Source organism: Podarcis raffonei, chromosome 1 (assembly GCF_027172205.1).
Source record: "Podarcis raffonei isolate rPodRaf1 chromosome 1, rPodRaf1.pri, whole genome shotgun sequence".
NCBI classification, from domain to species: domain Eukaryota; kingdom Metazoa; phylum Chordata; class Lepidosauria; order Squamata; family Lacertidae; genus Podarcis; species Podarcis raffonei.
In genome coordinates this window covers 73,872,660-73,893,899 of record NC_070602.1, presented here as the reverse complement: position 1 = coordinate 73,893,899, position 21,240 = coordinate 73,872,660, and positions in this window count along the sequence as shown.

The following is a 21,240-nucleotide window of genomic DNA, read 5'->3' as shown; positions in this document are numbered from 1 at the left end:
ACCTGGGAATAAGAAGTGTGAAATGGCTTTCGTGACAAATTTCCCATGACAGGGTTTTCTAGTCATGAAGCATATGCATTCAAACACAGCATATTAATAAATGTGTTAGTCTTTAAGGTGCTAGACGACTCCGTTGTTTTTGCTGTAAGAGGCGGACATGGCTACCCCTCTGGAGATATGGAAATCCATATGTATATATGACATGCATGTTACACAGAAAAAGAACAATGTGACTTTCTTAAAGTGTGAAGAATGCCTGTTTCCAAAAGCCTGGAGAGTTGGTGGGATTCTCTTTTCCATGATAAGGGAAGTTGAGGAGGGATTTTTAACCAGACCTTGATTAAAATATGAGAGGACCACTCATATTTTATGGAGGGGAGGCACAAATAAAAATGCCTCAAGTGTTGGATCCAGCCCAGAAGCCTTCCCTGGTCTGAATATGCCATGCCCTCAGGAACAAGACTAAAAGAGAGCTTTAAAAAGAAGATTCCCCCATTTCCGCTGCAGAGCGGGGACTGTGCCAAATTGAAAGGGAATGGCTTGTGGTGATGCAAGTCAGACAATCAGCTATATAGACATCACAAATAAAAGAGTTAAGGAAGTGCTGGCTGGCTGCAAATCTGGTTAACAATCCTTTTTGTGCCTCGCAAGAGAAACTAACTCATCTGACATTCCAGAAATAGCACAGCTACATCCCAGAGTGAGTAAGTCACTGGGCTGTGTATTCAAGCTGCAACATGCCGGATGCTGGCATCTCCTCTACTACAATTGCATTCAGTGGCTCTCTGCAGAGAAAGCTCCAGTGCCAGCTCCTCCCAGCATCTAGCCTCCCCGCCCCCCACTCCCTGGCAATAAAGAAAAGCGCCCTAAATTACTAAGAGCAAAAGGGGAGCCTCGCTCCAGGCCAAGCATTTGGATGGGTCCGCCGGGTCCATGAAAAGCAGCCGGCATGAGGGGACATGACACAACCTGCCGTAGGAATTGTACTGAAACTCTGAGCGTGTCAGAGCAGGAGAGCATCAGAGCAGTGACTGATGAAAATTAGTCTAGATAGGGAGGAGGAATGGTATGTCAGAGAGGGAGCGGGGGGGGGCCAGCAATTTGGCTCAGGGGAAGGAAGGGTAGGGTGCAGCCAGTGGTTCAGCTTGGTGCCTTGCCAAAGTACATATATGTTAATTGAGCAATCCTGTTTCACTGCTTTCTGAAGCAGGTAACAAAAGGCCAGAGTGTGCATAGCTGGACTGGAGGCAAGGCAGGGGTGGGTGGGGAAGAGAGAGGGGAATTAGCAATGCACCACTGGCCGTGTGGAACTATCTTCAGAAACAGCATTGCCTCATGAAATGCCTGGTTGGTCTGGAATATTCCAGAACTGGACACCAGGCCATCTGAAAAGATAAACAAGCTCACTTTGCAATGTCCTGTTTTAGGCCGCTTTTAAAAATGACACTGATGGGAAATAACATGTTAAGTATTCGTTTGACACCTGGTATGTCTCATGTGCTTTCGAATCTTAATTGCACTCAGCATCATCCCATCAGGTACGACGCAATTGTCATTCTGCAGAAGGGGATGAGCCAGCATTTCAGACAGGAGACAGGAGCATTTCAAAACCCTGACTGGTAACACCTGGGATTGAAAGTGAGACCTTTGGCATACAAACATGGGCTCTGCCACTGACCAGACACACTAGCCAAGTATGCATGCAAAATGCTCTGCTTAAATCATCTCAGTATGACAACTCTGCAAGAGGCCACATATCACTGAATTGTTACAGATGTTGGGGTTTGGGAGAAGGGAAGTAAGGGAGAGACTGACTGAATGGTTTTTAAATGGTTCTATGCTGCCTTTCCATAGCTCAAGGTCGCTTATAAAAAAAAGGGTTACAATTTAAACAATTAAGGTCACAGCATGAAACCACAAATAAAAATGCAGTGCAGCATAACACAACTTCTGTCTTATACAGCTGCGCCCCGTCCTAAGCTGAAACAACAAATTGGAGGGAGACAAAGGGGAACACATGCATTGCATGCAGAAGGTTCCAGGTTCAATCCCTGTTATCTTCCGCTAAAAGGATCAAGCGGCAACAGGAGCAGGGGGTGTGGTGGGTGCGGACCGCCCCAGGTGTCAACACTGAAGGGGGTGACAAAATGGCGGGTGACACTCACCACAGGGCCTGCAGTGTGCCCGAGCCACACGTCTCTCCTGGGAAAGACGTAATGGCTTGGGCACACACAGGCTCCACGCTGCCCAAACAGTCCGCCCGCTGCTTCCCACCCAGCTCTAGGGCAGCTGAGTGGGAGGAGGCAGGCAGACTCCTCGGAAGCCCCACGGTGCACCCCGCCCCTATGGGCGGCTCACCCCACCCCTATGGGCGGCTCGCCCACCCCTGGGCGTGCCGCCCCAGGCGCCCAAGCAGCTTTCTCCACCGCTGAGTGGCAAGTGAAGTGAGAGCCCTCTAGCTAAGACCCTCAAGAGCCACTGTCAGTCACAGTAGTAGGCAATTCTAGGCTAGATTGAGAACTAGTCTTACCTAGTATAAGATGGCGTCTTGTGTTCCTAATTGGTGTAGGGGCTGACATGGGAAGAGACAGTCTCTAAGTCAGGGTGGGGGGCCTCTGAACATAATTAGTCGCAGCAGGCCTCCCCACTTGGCCTGCCAGGCCATTTTGTCCAAGCCACATCCATCTGCCTACACCTGACTTCAGGTATGGAGCAAGTACAGGCCTGGCTTGAACAAAAGAGGCTTTGCAGGCACTGTAGATCATCTGCTTGGTGGTGGCTGTGCAGCATCTTCCAGGTGTTAAGTGTCAGCTAATGGTTGGCACTTGGGAAACTCAGCCCTTCCCCAGTTCCAACAATCAGGTGACAGATGAGGCTTGAGAAGTGATGTGTCTAGCAGACATGTCCAAAGTCTGTATCAGGGGCCTAATCCGGCCCACCGGTCGATTTAATCCGGCCCCCGTGGCAGTATATGTAGTGGGGGGAATCCTAAAAAAAGCTGAAGCTCAACAACTTCGGGGTAAACTTCAATCCTAAAAAAACTTTAACAATTCTGGGGTAAAATTGTAAAAAAAAGCTCAACATCTTTGGTCAGCCCTCACGATGTTCACTTCATCAAATCTGGCCCTCTTTGAAAAAAGTTTGGGCACTCCAGTAGGGCTTCTGAAGGGCCAATAATCAGACAAAGTGCTACATGCACCTTGTGTGGTTTGAGTTCTAAATAGGTCACCTGCGTCATTGTGACATTGATCACTTGGCAGTTGGGTGGCCCTGTGCCACCCAGGCTGGGTCCATTGGGATGTATGGAGATAAGCACCCAGCCCATCGTCCAGATTTATTTGTCTATCTCTGCTCTAACATATGTGGGACTCAGGCTTCTGCAAGGCTTTCATGACTAATACCAGTGCCTTGAATTAGGCCCAGAACCATACTAGCAGCCAGCAAGAGTAATATAATGTATATTATATTTGTATATTATAATGTATAGTTGTAAATGCCCAATATCCATATGGAGACATATAGTCACTTTTTGCACTACCTGAACCTGCCTAGTCATCTTCAAGTGCTGCCCCACATACAAGGCTGGATATAAACTAAGTTAGAGCAGAGCATCTAAAACTATTAAAAGAATGTGGAATACAATGAGGGAAACAGGATATACATTCACTGATGCTGCCTACAAGACAACAGAGTTGGAGTCAGGAGAACTTAGGGAGGGGGAGAGAGAGAGGGAGAGTTGGCGCACCACCAGAAAAAAGGCCTTTTCTCCAGTAGCCGTCCACCTTACCTCAGGAACCCCAGATATGTGAAGAAGATTCCCCAGTGAAGCTGACAGGCAGGTTCATGTAAAAAAAGGTAGCTCTTTAGATACCTCACTAATAATGTTATAATGATTGTCAGTGTTTATTTTATTCTTCTTAGCTGCTGAACCCAATCACTGTTTTGTTGTTAGGTTGTCCTTTCTTCCACTCAGTGTCATTTTGGCCTAGCTATGCATGTGTTATAAAACTTACAACCACAGCTACTACAACGGTTCATGGGCGTAGGTGTCAGTTACAAGTACAGGCCAAAGTCTGAACTCTCACAACTGCCACGCACACCGGGGATGTATTTCACAATAAAGGAATTTGTTTTGTCTTCTGAAATGTGTGCGCAAAGGACATTCTAAATCAGTTTTGCCTGGCTCTGATTTTTATAGTTTCTATATAATAAATATACGAGCACATGTGTGCGTCAGTTCATCCAGCAACCACAAGTAAGGTTTTAGCTGCTGAGCAGAAAGCAGTTCAGGACATGCACAAAAGGGAATAATCCTTCCAACTGAAACTGTAAGGTGAAACTAATTGAAATGCCTGTTTGTCTAGGGCTATGTATGCATATGAAAAATGCCCAGAAGCAGCATCTCTAAAGGCACAAGGATGTTGGTTCAGCACTGACTCAGAGAACAGTGATTTGAACTGAATCACAGGCAGGCAGAGCACCTCCTTCCCGCTAGGTAGAAAGTGATTTTGCAGTGCAGGCCCTGGCTAATGAGAGGCACAAAGCAAGCAAGGCAATGCATTTGTTGATTCTGCCAAATTTGCCAGTTGGGACTGGGACAGCTTTCAAGTTCTCCATGCCCCAGACAAGAGCTTTGTGAAACTCAAAAGCTTGTACATTTTCATCAGTTAATGAATGGCATCCAGTTCTAACTGTGCTCCATCTGCTTTCCTGGCAAACAAGATGTTGCCCATTGAAGTTGGACTGCATTGTGGTTTGAACCAAATCAAAGATGGTGAGGACCAGATGATGAAGTCACCAAAAGAAACTTATCCAGAGTTCAAAAAGTGGCCAGTTGACTAGTGGGGATGGTGTGGCAATGGATGTACCTATGATTGAGGTTGACTCAGGAAAGCTTTGGCTAAAGAAATGGGTCTTTGCCTAGCCCACCAAGATATAGATCCATTAAAAGAAATGTTCACCTCAAGAAAGATAACTGCAAAGGACCCTTTGTCTTTCTCAACTCTTTTTCTCACCATGTTGTGGGCTCTGCAGGAGGGGACCAAGCTGAGGTGATGGCTGTTGACACCAGAGAGGCTGCCACTGTGACAAAACACAGAACTACACACTAAGTGTTAGTAAAGGTAAAGGGACCTCTGACCATTAGGTCCAGTCGTGGTCGACTCTGGGGTTGCGGCGCTCATCTCACTTTATTGGCCAAAGGTGCCAGTATACAGCTTCTGGGTCATGTGGCCAGCATGACTAAGCCGCTTCTGGCGAACCAGAGCAGCACACGGAAATGCCGTTTACCTTCCCGCCGGAGTGGTACCTATTTATCTACTTGCACTTTGATGTGCTTTCGAACTGCTAGGTTGGCAGGAGCAGGGACCGAGCATCGGGAGCTCACCCCGTCGCGGGGATTCAAACTGCCGACCTTCCGATCAGCAAGTCCTAGGCTCTGTGGTTTAACCCACAGCGCCACCTGCACACTAAGTGTTATTTACTATTAAATGTGCAAGGGCCAAGGATTGCACCCCTGCTGCTACTCACTGTAGCATCATTGCAGTGCCATGAGGACTATTATTCTTATGATTAGCAGTGGTAATGTGCAAAGTGCTTTCGAGCCTCCATCTTGCTTGCTTGCTTGCTTCCCAACAACAGCCTTGTGAATAAACTTTAAGAAGCAGAAATTGAGGTCATCAGGCTAACATGGGATTTGAACCTTGGTCTTCCCAATCAGGGATAGTCATCATGTCTACTCAGACTACAACTCCCATCACCCCTGACCGTTGGCCATGCTAGCTGGGTCTGAGGAGAGTTGGAGCCCAGTAACATCTGGAGGGAAGCACATTGGCTACCCCTGCTCCAGATGCATGTACTTTATGGTATCCACAGATCACTCTCCCGGGCTTCCCCTGCACTGAGTATTTTGCGCATACTACATAAAAAGATTATTTGTGCTGTCAGCCCTGCCCAATGTGTTGATTGCCTGCATTTTTCTTTTTGGTGTGTGTAGTATGGTATTGAATGCAGAAGCCATTAAATTTAAAGGAGCAACCAGCACTGTCAGAACCGATAGCCCCAGAAATCTGTTCAGCAGCAGCAGAGCAAGAGATATCCACAGCCCACTGTGCATGAGAGAATCTTGGATCAGGCCCAGGCAGCTCAAATACTATGCAAGTTTGCTCATGTCCCACTGAATTCAATGAGACATTTCCATACAGCACGGTATTGGAGTGGTGCAGCCTGATCCAATGCGTGTCGACTCAGCAAGAAATCCCACTGTGTTCACCGTGGCTTACTTCCATGTACATCTGCACAGCCTTCATTTCGAAGCAACCTACCAAGTCATGTATTTGTACACACATTGCATGGATTTGGTTCTATTATTTTGCTTTGCATGCAAAGCGAACTACTTCCTGGTTTGGGTTTTTTCAATTCATATGAGTGATGATGACGATGACCAATACTTCAAAGTCTTTGAATTAGGCTGCAATCCTGTACTCAACTGGACTTATTTCTGATTAGGCAGCTATAGGATTACTTTGTTGGGCAAGGCACTACACATTAGGATCCATGTCTCTTGCCATCCTCTCCCCCATTCTCAAAACACCTTTCATCAGCTCTCATTAATAGAACATACATTTGAGGTGCCAGACCTTTCACTAAGTAGCAACAGATGCCTCATTTCTGCCTGTCTTCCTAGCTTCACTTATTTGCTGAAGTCACTGGAATGCAAGGGTTACTGACCCCCACGTGAGCCCACACCTACATTCCAGCACACAGAGTGTGCCCTCCAGCAAGCTGCACAGAAGAAACTCCTTGCAATTGGGCGTATCCATTCTACCAAGTGTTTGGATACATAGCCGGAGGCTTCATTTTAAAAAAGGAAAACAGCAAAGAAAGAAAAAAAGAAAGTACACACACACACACACACACACACACACACACACACTGATGACACCACTTTAGTTCTTCTAAGTCATTGTGAAATATTTAACCCCTCCAAGACACAAGCACGCTGGTCAGAAGAACAGAGGTATTAATTTTCTGTGGTATTTTCAATCATCCCACAATGATTGATCCACCCCGACAGAAAATACAGCACTCCAGGCAATTGTTTTACCTGGGGGTGGGGCATTATTTCTATTAACTGTAATTCAAGTTAAAAAGCAATTATTTGTATTAGTGGCCATCTGGTGGGTTAGAAATATCTGTGGATTACAGGAATTAAGAAATTAGCCTATATATGTTTACCCAGAAGAAAGTCCCCATTGTGCTCAGTGGGTTTTACTCCCAGGAAATGTGTGTCTGGGACTACAGAATTAAGCACACCCTGTTCACTAAATCCAGCCTTGGTGGCACAGCCTCATTCCTTAAACAGGCACAATATGGTGCCCTTTTATTCTGTGTCTTCACAATCCCCAGCTCCACAGACCCTACATTTATCCAACATTTTTGCATCCTTTGTTTTATATTATGCTATTCTCCTTACACTGCTGATTATTAAATGGTTTCACAGCTCAATCCTATACATACATACTCAGAAGTAAGACCAATTTTGCTGCATAGGGCTTACTCTCAGGTCAGTAGGTATAGGATTGCAGCCCTAGCCTTCGTTCTATTTCTTCTTCTTTTTTTCCTTTCTGCATCTGACAACATGTGTAACTGTGGCAGCTCTACTCCAGACAGGAATTAGATGGAAAAGGATCACTGCAGTTAACTGTACAGTGGTTCTACATATTAAAGGCAGTATGAAGCAACAGGTATGTATGAGAGAGACAGGCAGGAAGGCAGTGACTTTGGCTTTTGTCCTATAAACAACTACCTGGTAGCAATCCCTTTTGAACTCAATGAGCTTTACTTCTGAGTAGACAAGCCCCATGAAACTATGTTTGGGTTGGGGTGGGCACACATATTCAAGTCCTTGTGAATGCTACTTCTACTAGAACCATACTCAGCACCTCCCCTTGGAGACTATGGATTAAATACCAGATTAGCCTCGGTCATTTTGCATTTGAAATGGAAAATCAAAATGTTGCATAAGCAAGTACACACCCCACACCTCACTCAGAGATTCCTTTCTTTTAAAAAATTAATAAATGCATAGATATGGAAATTGAAGACATGCTTTTCACAATTTGCCACCCAGACTCCTTTATGCCATTCATAGAAAGGCTGGGCCTAGGAGCAGAATCTCTGCTCAAGTCACTGAACCACATGCCATTTTACTACTCATCTAATTTGCTCTGAGTGATTCAAAATAGAGATGTCTTCATCAGTTGTAGTGTGTGGGCAATCTACTCTGTACTGGTTCTCTATGAGCCATAAATGCAGAGCTACTTTTACAGCATTTTAGGCAAACATTTATATAGAACATACACCCCAGCAAAACCATTCCCCATTGCCTATTGCTGACAGTGAAGGTTTGCACAGATTTAATTAATTCCCCAACATGCCTAGATAATGCTGGCCCGAATGGACAAATAGTCTGACCTAGTATACAAGGCAGCTTCTTACGGTCCTATACAAAAAGGAAGAGCAGAAGGGGAAATGGATGTGAGCCGCTTTCCTCCTTAGCTGCTTGCCAGGAGACTGCAACCATGTAGACTACACAACTCATACTGGACTGAGCTGCATGCAACCACTTTTATCTGTGTGGACTGACAGAGAAGTAGCACAGGCCAAAGCAACTTTGCATGTACTGAGAGGTGGTTGTATGCATTGAAACAGAGTCTGACCTCCTCGGTGACTGTTTTGTGGAAATTATTCTGTGAGTTCAGTGGTGTTTCTGGACATCCAGTTACTACTACCACTACTTCTTCTTCTTCTTCTTCTTCTTCTTCTTCTTCTTCTTCTTCTTCTTCTTCTTTCCAGTGATGGAGGAATATCTTCCCAACCATCCCAAAGTTGACTGGTTTCATAAGCCGGTCAATTTGCATGTCAAGACTTTAGTACACACAAGATCACTTTATGTCCTGTCCCAGCACCTTCTGTTAGACCACAATTGTCAGTTAAGGTCAACAATGGCCGCCTGTCGTAAACCTGCATGAAGCACATTGAGGAGGAGTGTGTATGTTTGTTTGAACAGGATTAAGAATGTGAGTACAATTTTTATAGCGCCAAAGACAAAGCTACGTTTTACTGACAACTTGAATGAACATCCTGAGCTTGCTCATTCTGAACTACACAGCCTTCAGCCGGTGAAACTGATTCTGTCCCAATAATCTGTCCTTGATCAAACTGATAAAAGATTGTCTCCAGGAGGAATGGCATTTATATGGATTAGAGAGGAAGACCCATTTTAAAAAAAGCTGATGCAGGGAAACAGTTGCTTTGGTTGTGAGCTGAACAGAATTGTAGAAAGGCAACTCTTGATTGCTCAGCTCTTCAATAAATTCTCCCTGATGCCAATCTGTTATCAGATAACATGCAAAGCAAGGAAACTGGGAGATGGTAATGAAGGTGAGAGAAGACACAATGGCTATTCTCCAGGAGCCATGTGATGAGAAAATCATACAACAAATACAATATGTGATGATGCACCAGTCAAATTAGCAGACACTAGATAGGACATATATTAACTCTTTCATGCTGTTGCTCAGAATGACATCTCTGGAGTTGTCCTGTACTCTTTTTGCTATACCAGCCAACAACTTTTCAAAGAAAACATACCATGTGCATTATGTTGCTTGAACCAAGAACCAATCCACGAAGTCAAGCCCATCAGAGCCAGGAAGATCTTGTTTCTCAGGCAAAGTCCAAACCCAGTGAAGAAGCCTTTAATAGCCTTCCTTCTCCAGGAGGGCCCAATGGCCAGTCCAAAACCTGCGAGCACTTCACTGCAGGGGTGATGTTCCAAGGTATAGTTCTGGTGGCTGGCCACATGCAACAGCTGCACATGAAAGCTGAGCTTCCTGGTTCTAACTCTGGTTCCAGTGCTGCCAGTTCCTGACACTCAGAAGCTGCTGCTGCTGCTGCTGCTGCTACCATTGTGAGGGAAATGTCTGAGCCTTTGTGGACATGATAGTGATTTGATATCTATATAGCAAACAAGGGGTTTTATAACGAGAAAATAAGTGCTATAAAAACTATGTAGGACACCCACCAAATGACAATTGACTTGCAGCATTAGTTGACTGAGCTCAACTAATTTGCATTCATTTCTTCTGGTGATTCACCGAAGCACTTCTGTTCCCAACATTTCTCAGTGAAATGTGCTAGTTTAGGTGGAGGAGTGTTCAATGACACTGATACACACGCATGCACCTGCAGTCTGAAGACTTCTGCAATCTGCAGACCTGCAGCCTGAGGCTTGCCACCTCATCTTCATTGCAAGAACTAGGAACACAATCCAACCCCACAATCTTCCACAATGGATGGGGCAGAGATCTCCCTCTGTCCAGTCCAGATAATCTCTGCTTGTAGAGTGAAGCTAATGTCACTGGTCTAGCTTCCCCCCCCCCATCACTGGCCCGTTACTTTGCAAATTGCCCACCTTCTGTGCAAGTCTCAGAGTGACCCTCCATGAAGAGACCCACTGTATGCCATCAGTTTGCTGGCCTCGTGAGATACTGGGGGGAGGCTTCTCACAAAGGGAAAGGGGGTTTCAACAGCATCGGGTATGAAGAAAAACCCTTCCCAGTGTGGGGTGGATGGGAGTTCTGGCCTTAGAAATATTGAGGCAGCTGCTCCTTTATGGGGGAAAGGGAGGGATTTGGAGGAAAAGGTTGGTGCAAAGAGCAGCATTCCTTTAAACTGGAGACAGCTGAAAGGGGAAAGGAGGCACAGACTGGCCCAACAATAGGAAGGTCAGAGCTAATGAGTTAAAAATATACATGCACTCTCTCCAGTTTGATTTTGTTTCCTGGAAGAAGTTTTATTTTATTGCCGCTGAAAGGCTGAAAACTCTATGAAGCCTTTGCCAGCTGGAATAGCCTCTTTGCACCTGTCTTTTTGTTTACACAAATCCCTTCTCTAATAGAGCTAATCACTGAGCTTTGATAAATTTGCCAGAGCCCCTGATAGGAGCGCCATTCTAGTTCCTCCATGCTAAACAAACAGATCATTGTCTCCATCAGGCTGGCCAGCTTGTTAATAGTTAAACTGGGAATAGTGGGAGAGGGAATGGGTGAAGGGGGGGCGTGCACCCCACCCGGAGTTGAAGCATCAGAGAATCAGACTGTGAACAGTCAACTTGTTTATGCAATTTTATTATAATACACCCAAATGTGGATATTTTGTGCATCTGCTTGCCTGGTCCACAGAGCAGAATCTGGTGCAAACTTTGGCTTCCTGTGAATCTGATTGTTCCTTTTAAAAGAGTGTGTGAGAGAGAGAGAGACAAGATTCTTGCCCTTCTGTCTGCCAATGGGAAATGTAGAAATGTTTAGGCAATGTCTGCCGAGGTCTCGAGAGCAAAAGACAAAGGTTCCAGTGTGAGGGGGCAGAGCTTTTGCTACCCTACGCAGCTGCCCCTGGCTCAGGGCCCGGTCCATTCCTCCTCTCCTCATTGCCTTGGAGCACCCCAGCCCCTGAGCAAAAGATTCTGATTCCTCCGAGAATGCAACCCAAACAATACAGTTTGATAGAATTTACACAGTTTCTCCTTTCTGAAAGATGCTGGGGGACAGTTTCAGGATAGGGTGGCAAGGATTGTCAGCAAAGCTTAAAGGCAAGCTCTTTCCCTGCCCTCTGTAATTTTAAGGCTTGACCTCAGCACCTTGGCCAGCTACCAGGATCCCAAGACCCTGCCAGAGCCCACTGCTCATGCCTGTATGCCTGTCTTGGGGTAGGATTTAAATCAGGAAAATGCCATGGGGGTAGTGTTAACCCTTCCCCTGCCCAGTGCAGTGACTCCTGTTCAACTTCCTCCCTGCAACCTTTTTTAAAAGGAAGTGGGAGAGTTGGGGTTTCCAGTCATAGATCACATCTAGGTCTGGATCACATGTTTATTATGGAAACAGATCCAATGGAATGCCTCAGATAAATACGTACATATATTAAATAACAAGGAGGTCATTGAACAGGCATTTTACTCCTTTGTGAGGTGGAAAGGAGGAATTTGTCTTCCAAGGTAATGTCTGTCATGTGAAGATATTATAGTAAAGTACTTGTATTATATTTTTAGAAATAAGAATTGATATGCTGCCCAGTTAATCAAGGAGGAGCCTTTTAAAATTGCTCAAAAGGTACCTAATTGATCAACAAAATCCATTGATGGACTAACTTGCAGTCCCATCCATTGTGTCACAGTTGTATGCAGGTGCTGTATACAGATCATGCATAGGATCAATGTAGGAAGCCACCAAACTATGGCAAGCAGGGAAGGCCATTCCTATGCTGTCATTTGCCAGAGATGTTCATTGCTTTGAGCCCTCTGGGGCTGAATCTTCGTGTGAAGAAATGTGGATGCTCTTGCCCCTCCCAGAGACAAGAGTTTACAGATAATTGGTGCCTAAGGTGATGATTGCAGCAAATGGAGTCTCTTTCCTTCTCCACCCATGGCATGTAATAATTTGCACCTTCTCCCACCTCATCAAAAAAACTTTGGAGATGAAGACAACAGATCAGGTATTTCTTTCTGTTCCTTACACATCACACCTGGACTTTAAAAAATGTCCAGAACAGTTTACAATAATATTAAAAGAGCAATGAAACATCACAGGACAATTAAAATGGTAAAATAGATGTAGTAAGAAAATAACCAAATAAATGATATCAGAAGCAATAAAACCAGGAAGAAGCAGGAGCAATCAACGCTTCAGATATCTCAACAATGCATCTTTTTAGGGGTGCATCCAGACTGTTCCTGGGAGGGATTCGGGTGGGTACCAGAAATGTGGGTTTGCACAGCTGAAGTGGATTAAAGCACTCTGTTGCCCTGATGCACCAAATCCACTCTAAGGGATCACAGCTGAACATCTAAAGAGCCACAGGTTCTCCATGCCTGCAATTTTGCATAGTCTAAGGTGTTGAAGAGTGTGGAATGGGTCGTGTGTACCATCTATCATGTTATGATATAATGTTATTTGACTTTTAGAAATATTTTTACTACAACCAATAAAAATCTTAATAGGAAAAAAAGTTCTGATAGTCCTGGCTAGAATTTCATGACAAAGTAAGTTGACATTCCTTGTCAATTTCCTTCCCCCAATCTCCTTCCTTCCCTCCCTCCCCGCTCTCTGTCTTTCAGTCAGGACTCCCTATGGCAGACTTCACTAACCTGGTGCCCTCCTGATGTTTTAGAGTACTTCTTGCTACAGACCCAGTCAGCACAGCCATTGAAAGCCAAAACACCTCTAGGACACCAGCTTGGCAAAGACTGTCCTACAGTTTCCACTCCAGGAGCTCTGTGGCAGAGGGGAGATCTTGTAGGGTAGGCTGTGTTGAAGAGAAGTCATGGAGAGAAGTGGGGTTACATACTGTCAACCAGCACATCACACACACACACCCAAAAAAGGAAAAGGAAAAGGAAATGCAATAATTTGGATATTCGGGAAGAAATGAGTAAGAATGATCCAACCAGTAGACAAAAAGTAGACAAAAAAACCCAAGAGTTTCCCTAATTTAACTGAAATGCCAAAAAGAAGGGCTAGTCAATGGGATTTTTCATTTTTGGATAGCATACACATGGATACCAAATTATCAGCAATGGACTATCCTCTGTGTGTATTGAGGAAGGGGAGATAATAGCCACAACTGGATCTGATAGTGCGCCAAAATTCAGTGGTAAAATACTGCTTACGTGTTATGAAGCATACAACACATACTTTTGCTCTCTGGTTACAGAATCTGAGCTTTTATCATGCCTAGAATATCTTTGTGTAGCATACATCCTTTTCACCAGATGGACTACCAAGGCAACTTATATTGCAAAGCAAAGCCATACACGCACCTAGATCTATTTCATACACTTGACAGAGTTGTTTTGTGTGGCGGAAGAGCAATGTGAACAGACAGTTGCGTGGAGATTCCATTTGCATTTTTCTTCCCCCTCCAAAAAAGATGAGGAAAGATTGTGAGTGATTACAGCTCCCATCCTCCCTGACCGCTGGCCTTGCCAGCTGGGGCTGATGGGAGTTGGAGTCCAACAACCTCTGGAGGGCCACAGCTTCCCCTTCCCTGGCCTAGAGTACTCCTACTCAGAAACTCCAGGAGCCAGGGCAGCAGACAAACCAAGTGAAACACACACCAGCCTCCTTCTAAGACTTCTACAATGCTGCAGCCGATATCATTATTCCTTCGGTGCTTCTGCCTCCCTGTCAAACCCACCTCCCTTCTCCAGACAATTAATATCAATGCGGAGCGGCAGGTGCTCCTGGCAGGGAGCCATTTTGTTTTGTTTTATTTACAGAGCACTCCTTGAAGATCATTTGTGTCGAAATATCTTTTGGCTTTCTCTCTCTCTCTTCCCCCGATCTTATTAACATTCTTTGAGCCAGTTTTAGTACCCTGAGGGCTCTTTCTCTGTGACAAGCCCAACTTGCACAGTCTGCAAAGTGAACCGGAGCCTGAGCCGGGGACCTTCCCCTCCCCACAGGAGCCTGGGGGTGAACAAGAGCAGCACACAGCCAACCTTGCCGTGAAGAATGGGGACTCTTCCAGCAAACATCTTCTCTCTCTCACTCCTTTTGTCACTTGCCTCAGAGCAGAGAGCTCAGTGCACCATTGTCCAAAGGCGGTGTCGGCCCTACGCCCCTGACCCCATCATTTCCATTTGAAAAGCAGCATTAATGCAGAAGAAACTCTCAGAGTCATGTTTAACTCTTCATCTTCATAACTCATGTCCTTCTGCAACGTTCCGTGCTATCTTTTCTCTTCCCATTATTTTCTCCCCCGACACTGAAATGGTACCTTTTTTCTCCTCTCTCCCTCTCCAAATCTGACATTTTCCTCTTTCTGCACCTAAATTACCCTCTTTTTCAGGTTACTCCATTCATGCTGGGCTTACTTTGGAGTTCAGCTAGATCTATTGAGCTCGGCCTTAATGTGGTGCCTTTGTCGCAATTTTGTCCATACAGGGCATATTCTAAACAGCTCCGCCCCTTGTGGGTCACTAGTTTCTGCCTAGCAACCTGAAACTCATTGTTCTTCTTTCAAAGAGAGTTTAAAGGATACACAGCAAAAGCAGACACCACAATGAGCTGCTCTAGTTTCATCTCTATGCTCCAGGAGGACTAGAAGTGGAGCTTAGATAGCCAGACTTCTCTGGAAATCATTTTGTATTTCATGCTGTGTTAATGATGTGCTGATTGCTAAAATGTAAATACCTATTAAGTAGCTGCATCAAGTATGGGTGTGGGGTGGATCCATTCAGAAACACAGAGGGTGGAATTCAATGTCACGTTGAGGTGACCATTCTGCCAGTGTGGCCATTTCTGTTTGTCAGATAAAATGGCCTCCACTCTCCTCTCCCTGTGCACTTCTGACCCCCCCCCCCAAGCTGATTTGGGGGGCATGGGGGCATGTGAGTGAAGGAGAGGAGGGCAGCCTCAGTGCTCCAGCAGGACTCATTGCACTGGTTTCCACTAGTGCAGTGATTTAGTTGAATCCAGCCTGATTTTTTTTATTTTAAAAAACTGTCAAAACCAATGCCAAGTCTGGGAACACATTAGACTAAATCACACATTCCAGCAGACCAAGTATTTCCAACTTTTCTGAGCCTAGAGGTATATTTGAAAATCTAAGGAACTGTTGCTAGCACCACAAAATAATTTTTTTACCAACACAAAAGTGGCAATGCTCAACCACCACCACTGCCCACCCCTCCCCCCCCCAAATCCAACAACCCAGCAATCACAATGGTGCTGAATAAGGCACTTCCCCTCCTATTTGCATGCCACTATTGTGAGCAGATTAGAGCAGGCATAGGCAAACTCAACCCTCTAGGTGTTTTGGGACTACAACTCCCATCTTCCCTGACCACTGGTCCTGTTAGCTAGGGATGGTGGGAGTTGTAGTCTCAAAACATCTGGAGGGCCGAGTTTGCCTGTGCCTGGATTAGAGTGTTGCTAGAGCACTCCAGCAAAGAGCAAAATGGAAGAGAGACACACAGTGTTCAACACCATTATCAGCAGAGGAGTAGGACAGGTGATGCTGGACCAGAAGGAGTAGAAGGTATCTTCCCATCAGGCCATCAGCCTATGAGGAAAGTTTACTCTCCACCTAGTCCAGCACAACAATCATAGTGAAATCATCTTCTCTGCTCTTCAGAGATGGATCTGAAAAGAAGCAAGAGCAATTTTGCTCCTCATTTGCTCCTCATTTGCCTGAACTCCCAGTCCCGTCTCAATCCATGAATCTCTATAACCTACCCAGTCCTCATTCTCCTTCCTTTTCCTTCCCACATACCTGTCAGTAGAAACTGAGAAGTCTCAGTAGAGGTTCCCTGATAAGTTTTTGTTTCTCCTTAGCACCTTAATACTGAAATGTCAGCATCTCAGGTAGCAAGAACCCTGAGAAATGCAGTCTTTCAGGCCAATGGATTCCTTGTTGTGAATGTCAGGTGCTCTGGAAACTACATGTCTCAGGAGCCCTTGCTCCTGGGATGTCCTCATGAGTAAGTTCAGCAATGTCCTGGCTCTAAGATGGAAGAACCTCTGGGACTTGTAGTTTTTAGGGTGCTTTACATCCATATTAAAGACTCAGAAGCCCTGGAAAATTCCATTTCCTAGGAACCCCAGGCCCTGGGATACTGTCATTGCAACATTCAACAGGTCAGGGGCAAAGGAACTTGCTTGAGTTAAATTCCAAGCTGGGAAAAGGCTTTCAGGTGACATTCCACTCTCTTTGCAGATATTATGAGCTAGACTAGTTCATATTCTGAGCCAGGTAATTATGAGTTTTGGTAACATTGTTAAGCATTATTTTTTTTATTAAAGACATGAAGCCTTGTCTTCTCCAAGGTCTACTTTCAACTTTTCCTTCTTCCCTTCTTCTTATTCTTCTTTTTTGCACTGCTCCACATTTGTCCTTCAGGAATTAGGTGAGGCTGTCCTTGCAGCATTCCACAGTGGAAGAAAAATTAGAGAAGACTAATAATACTTAATATGTCACTGAATGACATTGTTGATGTTAATCTTCATTATAGGCCTGAAAGAAACATAATTGAAAATAATGTTTTATGCCACAGTCTTATGTTCAAGAACTCCTGATTCATCATTTAGAAATGTTTCGGGTTGTCAGGGTGTCACATGTTCACGAAACAATCATCAAAATAATAGAGGTTTCATTTGAAAGCTGTCTGTGTATCTTTCTCCATCTAGTCTGCTTCATGAGCCTAAAGTAAGGAAGAGAGTTTTCATATATGACAGTAACCCAGTTGCAATTCTAAGCACACACACATAAAGAGCAGTTCAAACCCCTGAGCCACTATGCTAGATAGAGCTGAATGTGCTGAAGGTCTCCTTCTGCCTGTCTCTAACAAGCTTGTCCAGATTTTGGATTAGGGATTTAAGAAGACATCACTTTCCATTCTGCCCTGTGTTCACCTCATGCAGCACTGTTTCCTGTCTGCTGAAGTTCATCTTTCACCCAAAACGTGATTCGTCTCATCGTCTGCTGTGGTGAAATTACGTAACTTACATTGTCATTACACTATTCCGTCATCAACTCATTTCAATGCAAAGGAAATGTTATTCAAAGGGTGTGGGGAATAATCAGTTACAAATTTGTTGTGGACTGAAAACAAGAACGGCAAAGAATACTGGTTGCATTTGCTGGATTGATTTCTGCTCTGGACATGGGACGAATAAGTGAATTTCAGCCATTTCTGCTCCCATTTTTGTTATCACCAGAGTTTTCTGACATTCCTGTTCTAGATGCACATTTCTTGTACCCCCACCAGTAGGAGCCAGCAGAACTACTCCGCTACCACTAAAATGGGCAATTCTGAGATGTGGAGGAGTGGATGATGCTGGAAGGTAGAGAGGTTTTTGGCATAGATCTGTGAGCGCAGTTGGTTCAATCTCCTTATTTTGTACCATGGTGGGGCTAGCTATTCAAGCAGGTTGCATAAACAGTACACCTAATTTCACCCAACAAATCCTAAGAGGCACTTGAACGAGAAGAACTGAAAGGAACCCTTGTTTGAGATCCTGAGAACCCAACTTCTACTCCAAGTCAGGGTTGATGGTACTGGACTTCATGGTCCATTGGTCTTAGTAAGAATGTGTCTCCTTAACTCATTGAGATGGTTTCTTTTGCAGAAAAGAGGCTTAAATAATACCCTCTCCTTTTCCAGCATTGTAAGGTGAGCATGCAGGAGAAATTGTAGATGCGCGCACACACTCACACGCGTGAATAATAAAGACCAAATACCTCTGAGCAAACAATAGAGTTTTCAGGACAATGCGAGCTGAGCATTTCTAAGCAGAGAAAGGCAGCTTTCCAAAGCACTTTGTAACTTGCATAGCCCTAATCCTTCTATGGAACAGGCTGCCAGGCTTGTCACAACCTGTTTCAGGTGTATAAGCGATGCCCTGCCTTATGCCTTTCACAGCTCAAAGCTTGAGGCCTAAGGGCAAGTGAAGAGGAGGGGCGGAGGGAGGGAGAGGATAGCATGCTCAAAATAAATGGAGCAGAAAGAGAAATCTGGAATCCACACTGCCTCCAGGGCCCCAGTGCCAAACAGGTTCAGCTTGATACTAGGAGAGCAAATATATGGAGAGATTTCAGACAGATCCTCCCCCCCACCTGTATCTGAGCTGTGGTGTTAAACAAGGCAGCAGCCCTAGCCCAGTTTTGAAGGCAAGCGTTTAAGTTGAGAGGGGATTTGGGGAAAGGGGTAGTCTCCTGAAGCCACACATTTTCTTCAATCCCTGACTCATTAGGAATGAGGGGAAAGGAGGTGGCTTCGCCATGTGTCCTCCACTGACCCTTTCGGCTCGCCTTGTGCTTTTTTATTTTACCTGTTGAAAAAGAAGCCCCATGAGCCTCCACACCCAGCAATACTGTGGCTCATGAAAGTCATGGAACAGAAGGGGTCAGGGCCTGGCTAGGTTCATCAGCACTGAAATAATTAGGGCCCTAAACTGAGTGTGACAAAAAGAGTGGGGGGGCAGAGTGGGGAATGGATTTCTTTCCAAAGCTCTGTGTTTTTCCATAGAAGCAGCCTCCATTGACAGCTTATGCATCAATCCAAAAAGTGGATTAAAGAGGGTACAGATATGCATAACAAGTGGATATGCTTATTTTATGCATAGGTGATAATTTTGAGGCAATTAATATGGATTAGAAATACAATACTGTACAGCTCAGCGTAATGGAGAAGATTGTGGCCAGGGGATCTGCATGCTTGTTCAGTCTGCTGAGGGACCTTGGGCCTGTCACTGCCTCTCAGCCTAACCCAGGCATAAGCAAACTTGGCCCTCCAGATGTTTTGGGACTACAACTCCCATCATCCCTAACTAACAGGACCAGTGGTCAGGGATGATGGGAGTTGTAGTCCCAAAACAACTGGAGGGTCAAATTTGCCTATGCCTGGCCTAAACTACATCACAGGCTTTTTGTGGGGATTAAATGAGGAGGTGGAAAACCATATAGGCCATCTTGAGCTCAGGTTGTCTTGTAACAACATAATGGGCCCTGGTCAAAGTAGGAAGGAGAAGGAGAAACCTTTTGATGGCATAGGAGCTTATCACAGTTACATTCAGAGGAAGGGGAAGGTGTTCTGTTTAAGGCCCCTCTGGGCTGTTGCGGTTTTGGGGGCGGGGAGTGGATTCTGACACAATAATAGGACATTCACAATCAATTTAAAACCTGGGAAGTTATGGTGTGCAAAGTAGCCAGGATTTTATCAGGAAGTTACAGAATATGCACTGATCCAAAATTGCCCCCAAACTTTCGCAGGCAAAAAATATTGAATGTGGGATCACATATAAATCACTTGCTGTAGCATCCTGAACCCAACTCATCATGAACACACACAACAAACTGAATGTCTAGAGAAGCTCTTGCACTACAGTATCCCAGGTGAGCTGTGTGGAAGTGAGGCCAACATTGTGCTTTCAACATGCCAGATTTTTTAAGCTTGGCAGAAATGCGATGCCTTCAGAGCCAGTTGTGTGCTGGACCCCCTTTTATATGTGTATTATTGTTGTAAAAATGTGTTGTGTAGTGGGAGGGGGGAAATGGTTGTCTGAGAGAATATTATTCACACCTGAGCAAAATTTGGGAATCTCTATTCCCTCTATTCATCTTCCAAATCAACCTGCATAGGAGATGAAAGAGGATCACATAAAGCCTGTGAGAGCACCTGTTGTGGCTCCCTGCCAGAAGGTGCTACAATCAGAGAACTGTTACTGCAACAGGCCTGCTTATGGCTTGTGGGAAGTATCCTGAAGTGATCCAAGGGGCAGGATGTTGCAAGTTAGTTAATATAACCAAGAAACAGGCCCAGGATAGACAAAGTGGGCAATACCAGTAAATACCATTAATTAAGTTTGGTGACCACAGGGTACATGGAATCACTTGGTTAAAAAAAAACAAAATAGTGATTGTCTGGAGGCACCCCTTACTTTTTCATCACTATATCAGTCAGATATTTCAAAGCTTAAACTCTCAACCCCAGACTCTCACTGAAAACTCACCCTTCCATGACATAAGGGACCTAGGAAGCTGCCTTATGTCAGCTTCCTTTGGTTCACCTAGCTTCATAGTCAGACCTTTGGTTCACCTAGCTTCATAGTGTCTACACTGACTGTCAGCAGCTCTCCAGGACTTTACGTAAAAGTCTGCATTCAAAGCAGATGTTCCACTATTGATGTGTAGCGCCTTCTTTTTACCAGCTTGAAAACTTCTGCCAATCTCTCTCTCTCTCTCTCTCTCTCTCTCTCTCTCTCTTTCTTTCTTTCTTTCTTTCTTTCTTTTTAGATCATCCCTACTCCAGCCAGAGGACTCTATGTGACTTCTTTTCTAAAGACAAAGAAGGGTGTGGATCTCTAGCTGGCATAAGCCATCCAGGTGGAATCCACGATATGGGGTCATTGACTCTGGGTGTTTCAAGCAACTGTGTTGGCCCAACTAATTTATGTTCCTTACTAAACTCAAAGCTGATCTTTATTGATTTCATGATGTACAGAAGTGTTTGCTCTTTGCTAAACATAGTGGGGGGGGGAGTCCTGAGTTCAAATCAATTCAAAGCCCTGGATTTAACTGAGTGACCTTGTGGAAATCATCATCACTCAACCTGGTCATTTCCAAAATGGGGAGTGTTAGAGACCCATACCCTGGCAAGGTTCTGTCCCAGGCCAGAGAACC